Source organism: Myotis lucifugus, unplaced genomic scaffold (genome assembly GCF_000147115.1).
Source record: "Myotis lucifugus unplaced genomic scaffold, Myoluc2.0 scaffold_492, whole genome shotgun sequence".
In the NCBI taxonomy this organism is placed as follows: Eukaryota; Metazoa; Chordata; class Mammalia; order Chiroptera; family Vespertilionidae; genus Myotis; species Myotis lucifugus.
Genome location: NW_005871540.1, coordinates 1 through 13,908, shown reverse-complemented (window position 1 = coordinate 13,908; position 13,908 = coordinate 1). Strand labels below are relative to the sequence as shown.

At 40.3% G+C, this 13,908-nt stretch overlaps 1 pseudogene; it reads right to left on the bottom strand.

The window, feature by feature from the left end:
• Positions 1-4,886: 4,886 nt before the first annotated feature.
• On the bottom strand, positions 4,887-13,236 carry LOC102417555 (annotated as a pseudogene).
• Between the last annotated feature and the right edge of the window lie 672 nt (positions 13,237-13,908).

The following is a 13,908-nucleotide window of genomic DNA, read 5'->3' as shown; positions in this document are numbered from 1 at the left end:
TTCTGTCCCTCTCCCTTCCTCTCTGTAAAAAAAAAAAATCAATAAAATATATTAAAAAAAAAGTGCTGTCATCCAGCTTAGTCAACTTTGCAGTTTTCCTGAGATTTGTAATTTATTATAGATGAATATCATAATTATAGGAAGTTAGAGGTAATTGGGTCTGTAATGATTTTTTTTTTTGGTGATGAAAGGGAGATAAAGCTATTATACAGCTGACAGATAATTACCTGGATGACAGTTCCTGAGATTTTATTTTAATGTTTATTTATTTTTTAAATTTATCTTTATTGCTGAAAGTATTACAGGTATTCGCTTTGTGTATTTTTTCCCCATTGACCACCTCCTCCCCATACTCGCCCCTCCCAAGTCTTTACCACGCTAGTGTCTGTGTACATGGGCTCTGCGTATATGCATTTAAATTCCCCGATTAACCTCTACCCCCCCTCCCACACACACACGCACTATCCACCCCCACCTTTCCTCTGAAATTCATCAGTCTGTTCATGGTTTTGTCTCTAAATCTATTTTGTTTGTCAGTTCATTTTGTTCATTAGATTCTACATATGAGTAGGTCATGTGATACTTATCTTCTGATTAGCTTATTTTGCTTAGCATAATACTCTCCAGGTCCATCCATACTGTTGCAAATGAAAAGAGTTCCTTCATTTTTACTGCCATGTAGTATTCCATTGTTTAAATGTACCACAGTTTTTGTTATCCACTCATCAGCTAATGGGCACTTGGGCTGTTTCAAAATCTCAACTATTGTAAATTGTGCTGCTATGAATATAAGGGTGCATATATATATCCTTTTTGATTGGTGTTTCTGGTTTCTTAGGATGTATTCCTAGAAGTGGGATCACTGGGTCAAATGGGAGTTCCATTTTTAATTTTTTGAGGAATCTCCATAATGTTTTAAACAGTGGCTGCACCCATCAGCCTGCATTCCCACCATCAGTGTACTAGGGTTCCCTTTTCTTCAAATTCTCACCAACAGGTCATTTGTTGATTTGTTGATGATAGCCATTCTGACAGGTGTGAGGTGATACCTAATTGTTGTTTTAATTTGCATCTCTCAGATGATTAGTGACTTTTTGCATTTTTTCATTATTTCTTGACCTTCTCTATGTTCATTTTGGAGAAGTGTCTATTTAGGTCCTTTGCCCATTTTTTAACATGCTAATATATATATTTTTAAATAATTTGTTATTGTTGAAAGTATTACATAGGTCCCCTTCTGCCCCCACCCCCACCCCCGTTAACATCCACTAGCCCATCCCCCAATTTCACCCCAGGCCCTCACCACCCCATTGTCTAGGTCCATGGGCCATTCATATATGCATATAAGGTCCCTGGTTGATTACCTCTCACCCACTTACACTCCCCCTCCCATCCCTCTGAGATTCCACTCTCTATTCCATGTTTCCATGTCTCTGGATTCACTGCATTGATTAGTTTATTTTGTTACTTAGATTCCATGTATGAGTGAGATCATGTGATACTTGTCTTTCTTTGACTGACTTATTTTACTTTGCATGATACTCTCCAGGTCCCTCCATGCTGTCTCAAAGGGTAAGAGATTCCTTTTTTTTTTTTTTTTACTGCTGCATAGTATTCAATTGTATAAATGTGTCACATCCACTCATCTGCTGATGCGCACTTAGGTTGTTTCCAGATCTTAGGTTTTGTAAATTGTGCTGCTGTGAACATAAGGGTGCATATATTCTTTATGATTGGTGTTTCAGGTTTGTCAGGATATATTCCTCGAAATGGAATCCCGGGTCAAATGGCAGTTCCGTATATTTTTGAGGAAAATCCATACTGTGTTCCATAATGGCTGCACCAGCCTACATTCCACCAGCGGTGTACTAGGGTCCACTTTTCTCCGCATCCTCACTAGAACTTGTCGTTTGTTGCCCTGTGGCTGCTGGGAGCAGGTAGCTCCTCTCTGGAAAAATGGCAGTTTCGGTTTGGATGCATCCGCACGACCAAATACAGGATTCCTGACTACTGCTTTCCCATGTCTCCCTGCACTGCTTCCCACGCCAGCCTCTCTGCAGGCACCTCAGTCTGTGCCTCCCTCCCTGCACCAAAGCCTCAGGTGAGTAGTTGCAAATGAAAACTCATATGCTCTGGGTTTAGCAAAAAACAAATTGCGGCTTTCTCTCCAGCCGGCTCCAGTCTGCCAGACTCCACAGTGGCCAGTAGGTCTGCCACCTTTCACAGATGTATGTTACGTGGGCCGCAGGTCTCGGCTCCGGTGTCCAGCCTGGGTTCTGGGCCTCTGTCTTCAGAGGGAACAGACCCTCCTGTGGCCCAGCACTCCCTCCTCTCTGGGCCTGCTGCCCCTGGGAGCTGGGTCAGCTCCTCTCCTGACCTGGCCCTTCCTACCAGTTTCCAGGTGCTTTCTGTTCTTCTTTGATGTAAGTCTCTTCCTTAGCTGGACCTCAGTTGGTAATTCCAGGTGAATGTTCTCCAATTTAGTTGTATTTCCAGTCTGGCCCTGGGATAAGGTGCAGGACACGTTGCCTATTTGGCTGCTATTTGGCTGCTATTTGGCTGCTATTTTCCCCTCTGAGATTTTAATTCTTAAATAAAACTTTGTGAACATGTAATTTACCCATCATTCAATTGATTAATTTAAAATGTACATTTGCCGAAACCGGTTTGGCTCAGTGGATAGAGCGTCGGCCTGCGGACTGAAAGGTCTCAGGTTCGATTCCGGTCAAGGGCATGTACCTGGGTTGCGGGCACATCCCCAGTAGGAGATGTGTAGGGGATGTGCGGGAGGCAGCTGGTCGATGTTTCTCTCTCATCGATGTTTCTAACTCTCTATCTCTCTCCCTTCCTCTCTGTAAAAAATCAATAAAATATATTTTAAAAAAAATAAAAAATAAATAAAATGTACATTTCGCTGAACCGGTTTGGCTCAGTGGATAGAGCGTCGGCCTGCGGACTCAAGGGTCCCGGGTTGATTCCATTCAGGGGCATGTGCCTTGGTTGCGGGCGCATCCCCACTGGGGGGCGTGCAGGAGGCAGCTGATCAATGTTTCTCTCTCATCGATGTTTTCTAGCTCTCTATCCCTCTCCCTTCTTCTCTGTAAAAAATCAATAAAATACATTTAATAAAATAAAATAAAATAAAATGTACATTTCAATAGTTCATACTGTATTCACAGAATTGTGCTACCACCATGGTGATCATATGAAGAGCATTTTCTGCCCCAGTGAAACCTTTATCCTTTACAAGGAACTCCCTACCCCAGTGAAACCTTTATCCTTTACAAGGAACTCCCTAATGTCTTCTTCCCTAAACCCTATCTGACCATTAATTTGGTTTGTGTCTCTATAGAAGTAGAGGATGTCTTATAAACAGAATAATGTAATATGTGTCCTTTTGTCATTGGCTTCTTTTACTTAGCATAATAATTTAAAGATTCATTCATATTACAGCATGCATCCTTTTTACTGCCAGATAATATTTCATAATACAGACATACCACATTCTTTTTATTCATGCATTAGTTGATAGACATCCCCGCCCCCAATTTTGGCCACTATGAATAATGTTTTTTTAATATTCATGTGCCAGTTATGAGTGAACAAGTTTTCCTTGGACATAAATGTGTCTGTAAATAGCTAAGTGATGCTGTGCCTTGTTTTGCAGGCATTGGGTGTATATATGCACACACGCTATAAGAAAATTCAATAGTCCGTTTAGAGTATGGGTTCTACATTATCAAACCTACAATTGAGACCATATACCCATTATCAAAGGCTACAAGAAGAGTAAAAGCAGCCAGGTGAATCTTTTTAAGGGGCTGTGAGGTAAAGAGAATTAGTTACTAAAACCAAAGTCTATCATAAACAGCTCAATTTTATATTAGGGAACAACTAGCTGTTGTTATATTTCTAAATTAACATAAATTTTATTTATTTTTTGTTGTTAATTCTCACCCAAGGATATTTTTTCCATTGATATTTTTGGAGAGAGTGGGAGGGAGAGAGAGAGAGAGAGGGAGACAGAGACACATAGACTGGTTGCCTCTAGCACAAGCCCCAACTGGGGTGGGGAAAGAACCTACAGCCAAGGTACATGCCCTTGACTCGAATTGAACCCACAACCCTTCAGTCTGTAGGGTGACGCTCTAACCACTGAGCCCCGGCTATGGCTCCACATACACTTTAATCAGAAATGACTGAAACTGGATGAGGGCAAATGACTTGCCATATTTTTAGGTAAGAAATGATGCTGAGGCTGGATAAACAGTAAAACCAAGGAGCAGAAGGGGGCAGGAGCGGGGAGGAGGAGGTAAATGAGGGTTAAAAGGGGGGACATCTGTAATACTTTCAACAATAAAGATAAAATATATATAAAACAGCCTTCCCCCCAAAAGAAGCATTAGTGGTCTCCCAAAATGAAATGGAAAGATGAATCATTTCACACAATTCTAACTATTGAATGGTTTCTTTAGCAAAAAATAAAACCACAGAATTTTGCACCAGAATAAAGTTAAAATACTCTGAGTATTTGCACAGTAATACTAATATTGTGAATAAATTATATAATGTTCTTGTATTTATGCCTAATGTTGGAAACATAATTAAGCTTAATCATTTTTTGGTATAACTTTGGAATTAATATAATAAAATTCAATAAATACCCACATCGTTTTATTGTTATTTTATTTTTGCCCAGTTATTTTCTCTTTGGCATGAATATTTTTAACTCTTAAACAGACAGTAAATCATTGAAAACAAATTTTGATTTGAGAAGCTAAATTGTGAAAAGTCATTTTGTCACAGGAAGAAGGGATCCTTATGTTCCAACTTCATTGTGCTGAATAAACTGAAGGAGGCATATCAGCTTCAGGCCTCTGAAACAACTACTCCCTTTTCTTCTTCTTTCCTGGTTTAGCAAACTTCTGGTAACACAACAGACAACATTTTGTGATGACAAATGTAGCACTTGCCACACAGGCCAGCAGGAACCCAATCACATCCAAAGAGTGGTACTGGACCCAGGTGAGGTCATAGGAGGCTGGTCGCAGGTGTTTGGCTCCTTTGTGGCGCATGACAAACTCGATCCAGAAGACCGCTCGATCTAGGGGTTTCATAGGCTGGTCATGATGAATTCTTGATAATCTCATTGCATTCTCTTTATATCTGAAGGAGAAACACAAAGATTACACACTGAATGAAAGTTAACTTACCTAAGCATATCATGCCCATGAAAGGTTTTTGAAAATGTCATAAATATGATTCAAAATAATATTCATTGAATTTACTTCTTCATAGATAGTTTGGCCTTTAAATTGGGATTTTCTGATGACATGTAGTTTTAAAAGTGAAGATGAAAGTTAAGTTGGACAGTTCAGTCTTTTCTAGCAGAGTAAATGGTAGGAGCCATTGTTAGTGCTATCAATGAGATGGTGGAAATTCACTTGCAGAGTGATGCTCATGAAGTGTTTAATGGGAGTAGTGTCATTGTGAGTGAAATGTCTCCCCAGTAGTCCCTGGACCTCCACTCTTCTCTTTGACCCTCTACTTTTTAATTGCCATCAGTTAGCCAGTATGGTTTTTGAAACAGATATCACATATGACACTTCCCTGCTCAAAATTTCCATCTGGCTTTTCATCACATTTGAATAAAGTCCAAATGATTTTAGGACTAAAGGACTCCATATGGTCATACCCCTGGCAACCTCTTCTTTCACTTGGTCTCATGCACACTTTGTTGTAGGCACACTGGCCTTCTAGCTGTTCCTTGAAGTTGTCTGACAGTTTTTTGTTTGTTTTTAATTGCAAGTGCATTGCTTAAGCCTTCATTGCTGAGGTATTTATTTCAAAGAGGCATTTACTTTCATGAGGACTATCTTTGTCAGCCACTTGACTAGATAAAGAGCTAGGCTGCCTCCCTCCAGTGAGGTTCCTTTGTTTTAGAGATTTAGTTCACTGGCTATTTGGACTACTTTTTTTTCTTCTCATTCCTGTGCTTTAAGTTCAGCTCTTATATTTTAAATTCATGAATAAAGAGTGAGTTTGCTGAACTCTTGGTCTTCATTCCAATAAAAGCAGTGTGTGTGTGCTTTGCTGTCTCTCTCTCTCTCTCTCTACCTGTGACTGTTTTCTGGCCCCAGGTGTTCTATGTAATTTCCAGGTTTTTAAAATAATAAACTTTTATTTTTAAAATGTTTTTTATGGTTATTGCTGAAGGACATCTTGCAATCATAATAGGAACCACAAGGGCTGATCCAGACACCACATTGGTTATTGAGAGGCTGAGACCAGCACAAAGCAATATCAAACAGGTTACATTTAAAATTTTGTTCTTTAAAACTTTTAGGTACTTATCCATTATTTTGGGGATCAAACTCACAAACAAGATATGCATATATTTTTTCTTTATCCACTTTGCTTTGATTACTTTGAGTTTTTATTAGTAGGTGTTACCAATTGATAATTGGTATTGTTTTAAAAAATTGATGTATTAATGATTATGAGATATTTGTTTTTAGCAGGCTTTTGGACTACTGTGTCTGATATTAGCATAAGTAAAACATCTCTCTAGGTTACTGTTTTTTTGTTGTTGTTTTTTTAAACAAATGCTTCAATTTTCATAGAAACGTCGTTTTATTTCTTTTTTAGTTTTTATTATATGTTTTATTGATTTTTTTTACAGAGAGGAAGGGAGAGGGATAGTGAGTTAGAAATATCTATGAAATAGAAACATCAATCAGCTGCTTCCTGCACACGCCTTACTGGGGATGTGCCCACAACAAGGTACATGCCCTTGACCAGAATCAAACCTGGGACCCTTCAGTCCACAGGCCGATGCTCTATCCACTGAGCCAAACCGGTTAGGGCTCTCTAGGTTACTGTTTATATAGAACTTTTCTTATCTTTTTACTTACAGTCTTCTTGTGTACTACTATTTAAACATTTCTTGTAAAAAGTATGTTAGTTTTGTTTATCTTTTAAAATATATTTTATTGATTTTTTACAGAGAGCAATGGAGAGGGATAGAGAGAAACATTGATGGGAGAGAAACATTGATCAACTGCCTCCTGCACACTCCCTACTGGGTATGTGCCCACAACCAAGGTACATGCCCTTGACTGGAATCTAACCTGGGACCCTTGAGTCCACAGGCCAATGCTCTATCCACTGAGCCAAACCGGTTAGGGCTGTTAGTTTTTAAAATGCAGTCTAACAATCTTTCTCTTTAAACATTGAGTTTGATTAGATTTGATGTAAGTACTGGCATATTTACATTTGTATCTACCATCTTATTCTATACTAGAGGCCCAGTGCACGAAATATATGTATGGGTACGTTCCCTAGCTGCTGCCGGCTGCCGGCCAGGGCCTCCCTTCATTCCATGTGGCCCCATGGTGGTCACCTGTCATAGTGAGTGATCACACTTTTGGTCAGTTGAACTCCTGAGGGGACACTTTGCATATTAGGCTTTTATATATATAGATTTTCTTTTCTATTTGTCCAACCTGTTTATATTTTTTTCCTATTATGTCATATTTTAAAGTATTTTCTTCTCATTCAATTGTTCTACCATTTTATTCTTAATAATCCATTTTGGAAGTATTTCTTTATGTGATACTCTATTAATATAATAATAATGAGAATAGTAGTAATAAATACTGAATTGATGGTTGCCATGCTAGGCACTATAAATTGTACTATACTATTTTCCTCTTTAATATGGAAAATTTCAATAACTTTCTTATCATATTTGAAAAATTTTATGCTTCAAAGGACATAGTCAAGATAGTGAAAAATCAACCCATCCAGAATGGGAGAAAATATTAACATATTATATATCTGATAATGTACTTGTATCCATAATACATTAAAAATTCTTTATATCTATAAATATAAAAAGGCAGCGACCAGAAATCAGTAACGACTGGAACAACTGGTCGCTAGGACGCCCACTGCGGCTAGCAAACTGGCCCAAACACGGGGTGGGCCTGGCCAGCCAACCTCCTGCAGCCCCTTCCCCCTGCCCAGCCCCTTCTCAGATTGGCCCCTGCACTCCGATCAGGGACAGGGGTGCCCAGCCATCTGCCTGTGGCCCCTCCCCTGAGCCAGCCCCGCCCCTGATCACCCCCCCACCCGAATAGGGGGCAGGGCCGGCCAACTTCCAGCAGCCACTCCCCTGGGCCAACCCCACCCCCAATGGGCCCCCACCACCACCATCGGCCCGTAGCCCCTCCCCCTGGCCTGCCCCAACCCTGATCGCCCCCCCAACCCCAATAGGGTCAGGGCTGGTCAGCCAACCTTCTGCAGCCCCTCCCTCCATCTGGCCCCACACCAGATTGGCCCCCACACAGGATAAGGGGCAGGGCTACTGGACAACTTCCTGCAGCCAATCCCCTGGGCTGGCCCTGCCCCCAATGGGCACCCACCACCCTGATTGGTCTGTGGCTCCTCCCCTCAGTCAGCTGTGCCCCTGATCGGTGCCCCCATCTCTGATCAGGGGCAGGGCTGACTGGCCAACCACCCGTGGCCCATCCCCCAGGTGCTGGCCCCTGATTGGTCTCCCCATCCTATTTGAGGTTGGGGTCGGCCGGCCCACCACCCACAGCCCCTCCCCACAACTGGCCCCACCCCTGATCAGCCTGCAGCACCCTGATCAGCCCCCAGCCCCTCACCTCAGCCAGCTCTGCCCCTGAAGGGTCCCCCCACACCAATCAGTGGTGAGGCTAGCTGGCCAAACTCGCATGGTCCTTCCCCTTGCCACTGACCCCCAATCGGCCCCCCACCCCTATTGGGAGTGGGGCCCACCAGCCAATTGCCTGCAGCCCCTCCTCCCAGCCAGCCTGACCCTGATTGGGTCCCTATCAGGGCGGGCTGGCCAGCCAACCTCCAGCATTCTCCTCTGCCCAAAAGGCCCAGCCCGGATCCGCCCCTATTGGGATTGGGCTGGCCAGACCCCATCCATGCACGAATTTGTGCATTGGGCCTCTAGTTCAATAAGAAGACAAATAACCAAATTTCAAAGTTGTCAAAGTTTTGCTATACACATTTCTCTAATCAGGCTATATGCATGCTTAATAGCATATGAAAATAGGCTAATATAAAAAATATGCTATGGCTTTATGCGAAGTGCAAATTAAGTTGACAAGGAGAGACTACTTCATCCCTACTAGGATGGCTATAAAAAAGACAGATGAGCCTGGCAGGTGTGACTCACTGGATGAGCATTGACCTGTGAACCAGGAGGTTATGGTTTGATTCCTGGTCAGGACACATGCCCGGGTTGCGGGCTTGATCCCCATAGGGAGCATGCAGGAGGCATCTGATCAATGATTCCCTCTCAGCATTGATTCTTCTATTTCTCCCTCTCCCATCCTCTCTGAAATCAATAAAAAATATTATAAATAGAGCGACAGATGACAACAAGTGTTAGCAATGTTGTGGAGAACTTGGATCTCTCATATACAGCTGATAGGGATGTAAAATGGTGCAACTTCTTTGAATATCAGTTTGCAGTTCCTCATAGAGTTACCATATAACTCAGCAATTCTATTTCTAAATTTATGCTTGAAAAGAAATTAAAACATGTTCACACAAAACATGTGTGGAAATGTTCATAATTGCAAACTGTGGAAACAACCAAAATGTTCATGAACTAATCAATGGGCAAATAAATGAAGTATATCCACACATAGACCGCTGGGGACAACAACAGTAATAAATTAAACCAAAAATAACCTCACAGGATGATCTGATCCTAAAATTCTTAACTGGTAAGGTCATGGTGGGTAGTCATGCCTCATGCTTGTAAAAAGGTTTATCTGTGACTTAAGCAATCCCAGTCTGTTGTTTTTGTGCATCTATGTTAATAGACCTTTAAAATGTCAGATTAGTCCTCTTTTTCAGACTCCTCAGAGGCATAACTACCCTCAAGGGAGCACATAATCTTCCTTATGCTACTTCCTTAATTCCAAATGTATAAAAGAAACTGCAAAACAGCCATTCTCAGGAGTATTTTTGCTTCCTGGCATGTTGACTGTTTTGTTCAAATAACCTCATACAAAAATTGAGGTTAGTTGCTGTGGTTCAGTTGGTTGGCCATCATCCTCTGCACTGGGGGGTTGCTGGTTTAATTCCCCGTCAGGTCACATGCCCAGGTTGTGGGCTTGATCCCCAGAGGGATCAGCAGGAGGCAGCTGATCAATGTTGCTCTCATATAGATGTTTCTCCCTCTTTCCCTCTCTCTCTCTTAAAAATAAATCTTTAAAATTCTCTATGGGTTTGAACATTTCTTATGTTGACACTATTACTCAGCAATACAAAGCTATCGCATGCATGAAACTCAAAAATATGCTAAGTGAAAGAAGCCACTTGCAAATATCATATGATTCTACTTGTCTGAAATATCCAGAATATGGTAATTTATAGGATAGAGAGTAGATTAATGGTTGTGTAGGGCAGGGGGATGGGGAATGACTTCTAAGGCATATGAGATTTCTTTTTGGTCTGGTGAAAATTTCCTAATTTTAGATTATATTTCCAGTTTCATAACTCTATAACATACTACCTATATTTGATGTTTATACATTAAACATTGAATTTTATGATATGTAAAATATATATTACTTGAGGCCCAGTGCATGAATTTATGCATGGGTGGGTTGATCCAATGGTGGCTCTCTGGCTCAGTCTTAATCAGGGCAGGGCTGGCCTGGGGGACGGACTGCAGGAGGTTGGCTGGCCACAGAAGGTTGGCTGTGGAATTGCACTGACCACCTGGAGGCAGCTCCTGCATTGAGCGTCTGCCCCTTGGGGGTCAGTGTGCATAATAACGACCAGTCGACTGGTCGATAGGTCGTAAAGGTCACTTAGGCTTTTATATATATAGATTGTAATATATGTTAAAATAATGATAATAAAAATTATTTTTTAAAGTAGAAAGTTATTGTCGACGTAAGAACATCCAAACCTGTAGAGAATTTTTATGAGTTTATTTGAACCAAACTAATGACTAATGCTGGGAGCAAGATATCAAATGCCCCTAAGAATAACAGTTTTGTAGCTGCTTTTATGCATTTGAGATTAAGTGGAAACAAAGTAACATTACAGGAAGTTGGAGAAAGCAAAGCAGGGATTGGATTACAGGATACAGTTAATAAGATTTTGTGCTCTCTTGAGAGTTAATGTACCCCCCTCCTTTAAAAAATACATATTTTTTGATTTCAGAGAGGGAGAGGGAGAGAGATAGAAACATCAATGACAAGAGAGAATCATTGATCAGCTGCCTCCCACACCCTCTCCCCCAACCCCACTGGGGACCAAGCTCACAACTGCAACCTGGGCACGTGCCACGACTGGGAATCAAACCGTGACTTCCTGGTTTACAGTTCAATGCTCAACCACAGAGCCATGCCAGCCGGGCAGTGCCACTTTTGAGGGGTATTATTTCTGGTATTTGAAAGGAGTATTAACCTAGATGCACAAGAACAATGGGCAAGGCTGGTGTAAAAACTTTCAGTAAATAAGTTACAGGCCTGGAGCATGTCTACTCATCATGGCCTGCCTAGTTAGGAATTTATGATCAGATCACCCTGTGAAGTACTTTCCAAGGAACCCCCTTATTTGTCCACAAGATTTATAGTTTCAGAAATGGTTGGCACTAAATTAAAATATTTTATGTAACTTCTTGAATTCTTCATCCCGTCATTCTATGGATTCTATCATATTTTTAAAAACGTGTCCTTGTAATGGCCAGTATAACTTTGTGTATTCTTGTGTAGAAAATTGTTGCAGTCATTGCTTACCTGTTCAATCAGGTTAAATGCAACTGTGAAATTAATGTCTGGTTGAAAATAAAAGCAGATTTAAGATTGGTAAAATCATGTTAATAATTTCAAAATTAATCTCTCAATATGTGGTGAAACTTGTACTCATCATTGACAAAGGAATCTATAAATACAGTTAAAATTGTGGTACTCATGATGGGTCATTAATGACTGTTTTCAATGCATTGAGCAAATCTTCACTAGACTTGGTGTTGAAGTCCATTCTGATAGCTGCTCCCTTGGTCTTCATGTGAGCAATGTTATCAGGTTGATCTGCAAACATAGGGATGCCCACCACAGGGATCCCATGATAGATCGCCTCATATATGCCATTGGTTCCACCATGAGTTATAAAGGCTTTGGTTTTTGGATGACCTAGGATTGGGTGAATTTCAGTAAATTACTAATTATAAGTCTTAGAAATAAAATGAGAATTGGGCAAGAAAAGCACTCAGGCACTGTATTCTAGATGACAGATTATTATACACATGAACCTACATTAAAATCTATTTTAGATCTCAGAGAAAGAAGAACTTTAGTTGCTGAAGAGGTAAATAGATACTGGTACGGCATTGTGACTTGAAAAATGAATACAAGATTGCTGGGTAGACAAGTTGAAAGAGAACGTTCTGTGAGGCGCAGGTGCTGGGGGAGGGGGTCAATGGGAAAAAAAGGACAACTGTAATACTTTCAACAATAAAGATAAATTTGAAGAAAAGAAAGAGAACATTATGGATAAAAAATAGCATGTGCAGAAAAAAAGGAAAAGAGAAAAGGAGGTGGCATGTTAGAACATATTCTCATAAAGAAATAGTTTAGCCACGTGTGGGGTATTATGTGTGGGCCGTCCAGGCAGCAGGAAATGTGAGTGTGGTGACTCTGGAATCAGAGGAAGAACAGACCACACTTTATCACTTTATGAAAAAGATTATGGCTATTTCTTTATTGAAAATGGAGTCACTGGTAATAAATGAGGTGCTCTTATTTTTTAATGGCAATGAATGAATACCCATACAGAAGTGGAAAAAATAGAAATAAGGGGGAGAAGTAGGAGGCAGAGTGGTAGTTATTGAAAAATTCTTCATGAGAAGTAATTACACCTGAAATAAAGATATTTGATTTCAGACATAAGGGAGGAGATGGTCTATAATAACATGTTAGCTTTTATATGTTATTCTTTTCCCCCAGGACTGGCAAACAAATACAAGGAAATTAAGTTTGTTTTGAGTTTTTGTAAAATAAATGTTCAATGAATTTGTTTCTTTTTGAAGTATTATCACTCTCTTTGGAGTTATTGTTATTTTAGTGTTTGTTTTTCAGTCTCACCAAGAAGGTCATTCTGGGGGATCCACTTATAGAGCCGAGTATTTGGCCCTAAGGTATCTGGGTTCTTGCCGTCAAATCTCCATAGAACCTGTTAAAATAAAGAAAATATTTTATTCCATGAGTTGAACTAAAGGTATAGCATGTTCAGATTATAAAGAAATTAAGAGATAATCTAGTTAAAGCCCTTCATAGATAGATAAAAAATAAGGACAAGAAATTAAAAATGAGAACTATTATAACACTGGTATGATAGAAATACCCACATTTTATGTATTTATTTTAACATTCAATCAAGTATGAATGCAATCATGATGTCCAACACATACAGGTATACTAATGAGATTATCAATGATGAATTGAAGTATTTAAAAAATCTTAGTCCTGGCCAGCATTGCTCAGTGATTGAGCTTGGACCCATGAACCAGGAGGTCACAGTTTCATTCCCAGTGAGGGCACATGCCAGGGTTGTGGGTATGTGGAAGGCAGCCAATCAATGATTCTCTCTCATCATTGATGTTTCTCTCTCTCTCTCTCACTTTGCCTTCCTCTCTAAAATCAATAAAAATATATTTTAAAAAATTTAGTTCTAGTCATTTTAATTCTAGTGCAAAAAAGTAGGTATTTATTACACATCCTATCTAATAATAGACAAAGATTGAAATTGACCTTACCTTCGCTACACTTCCCATTGGCTAATCAGCGTGATATGCAAATTAACCGCTAAGAAAGATGGCAGCTAAATTGCATACTGCAGGCAGGG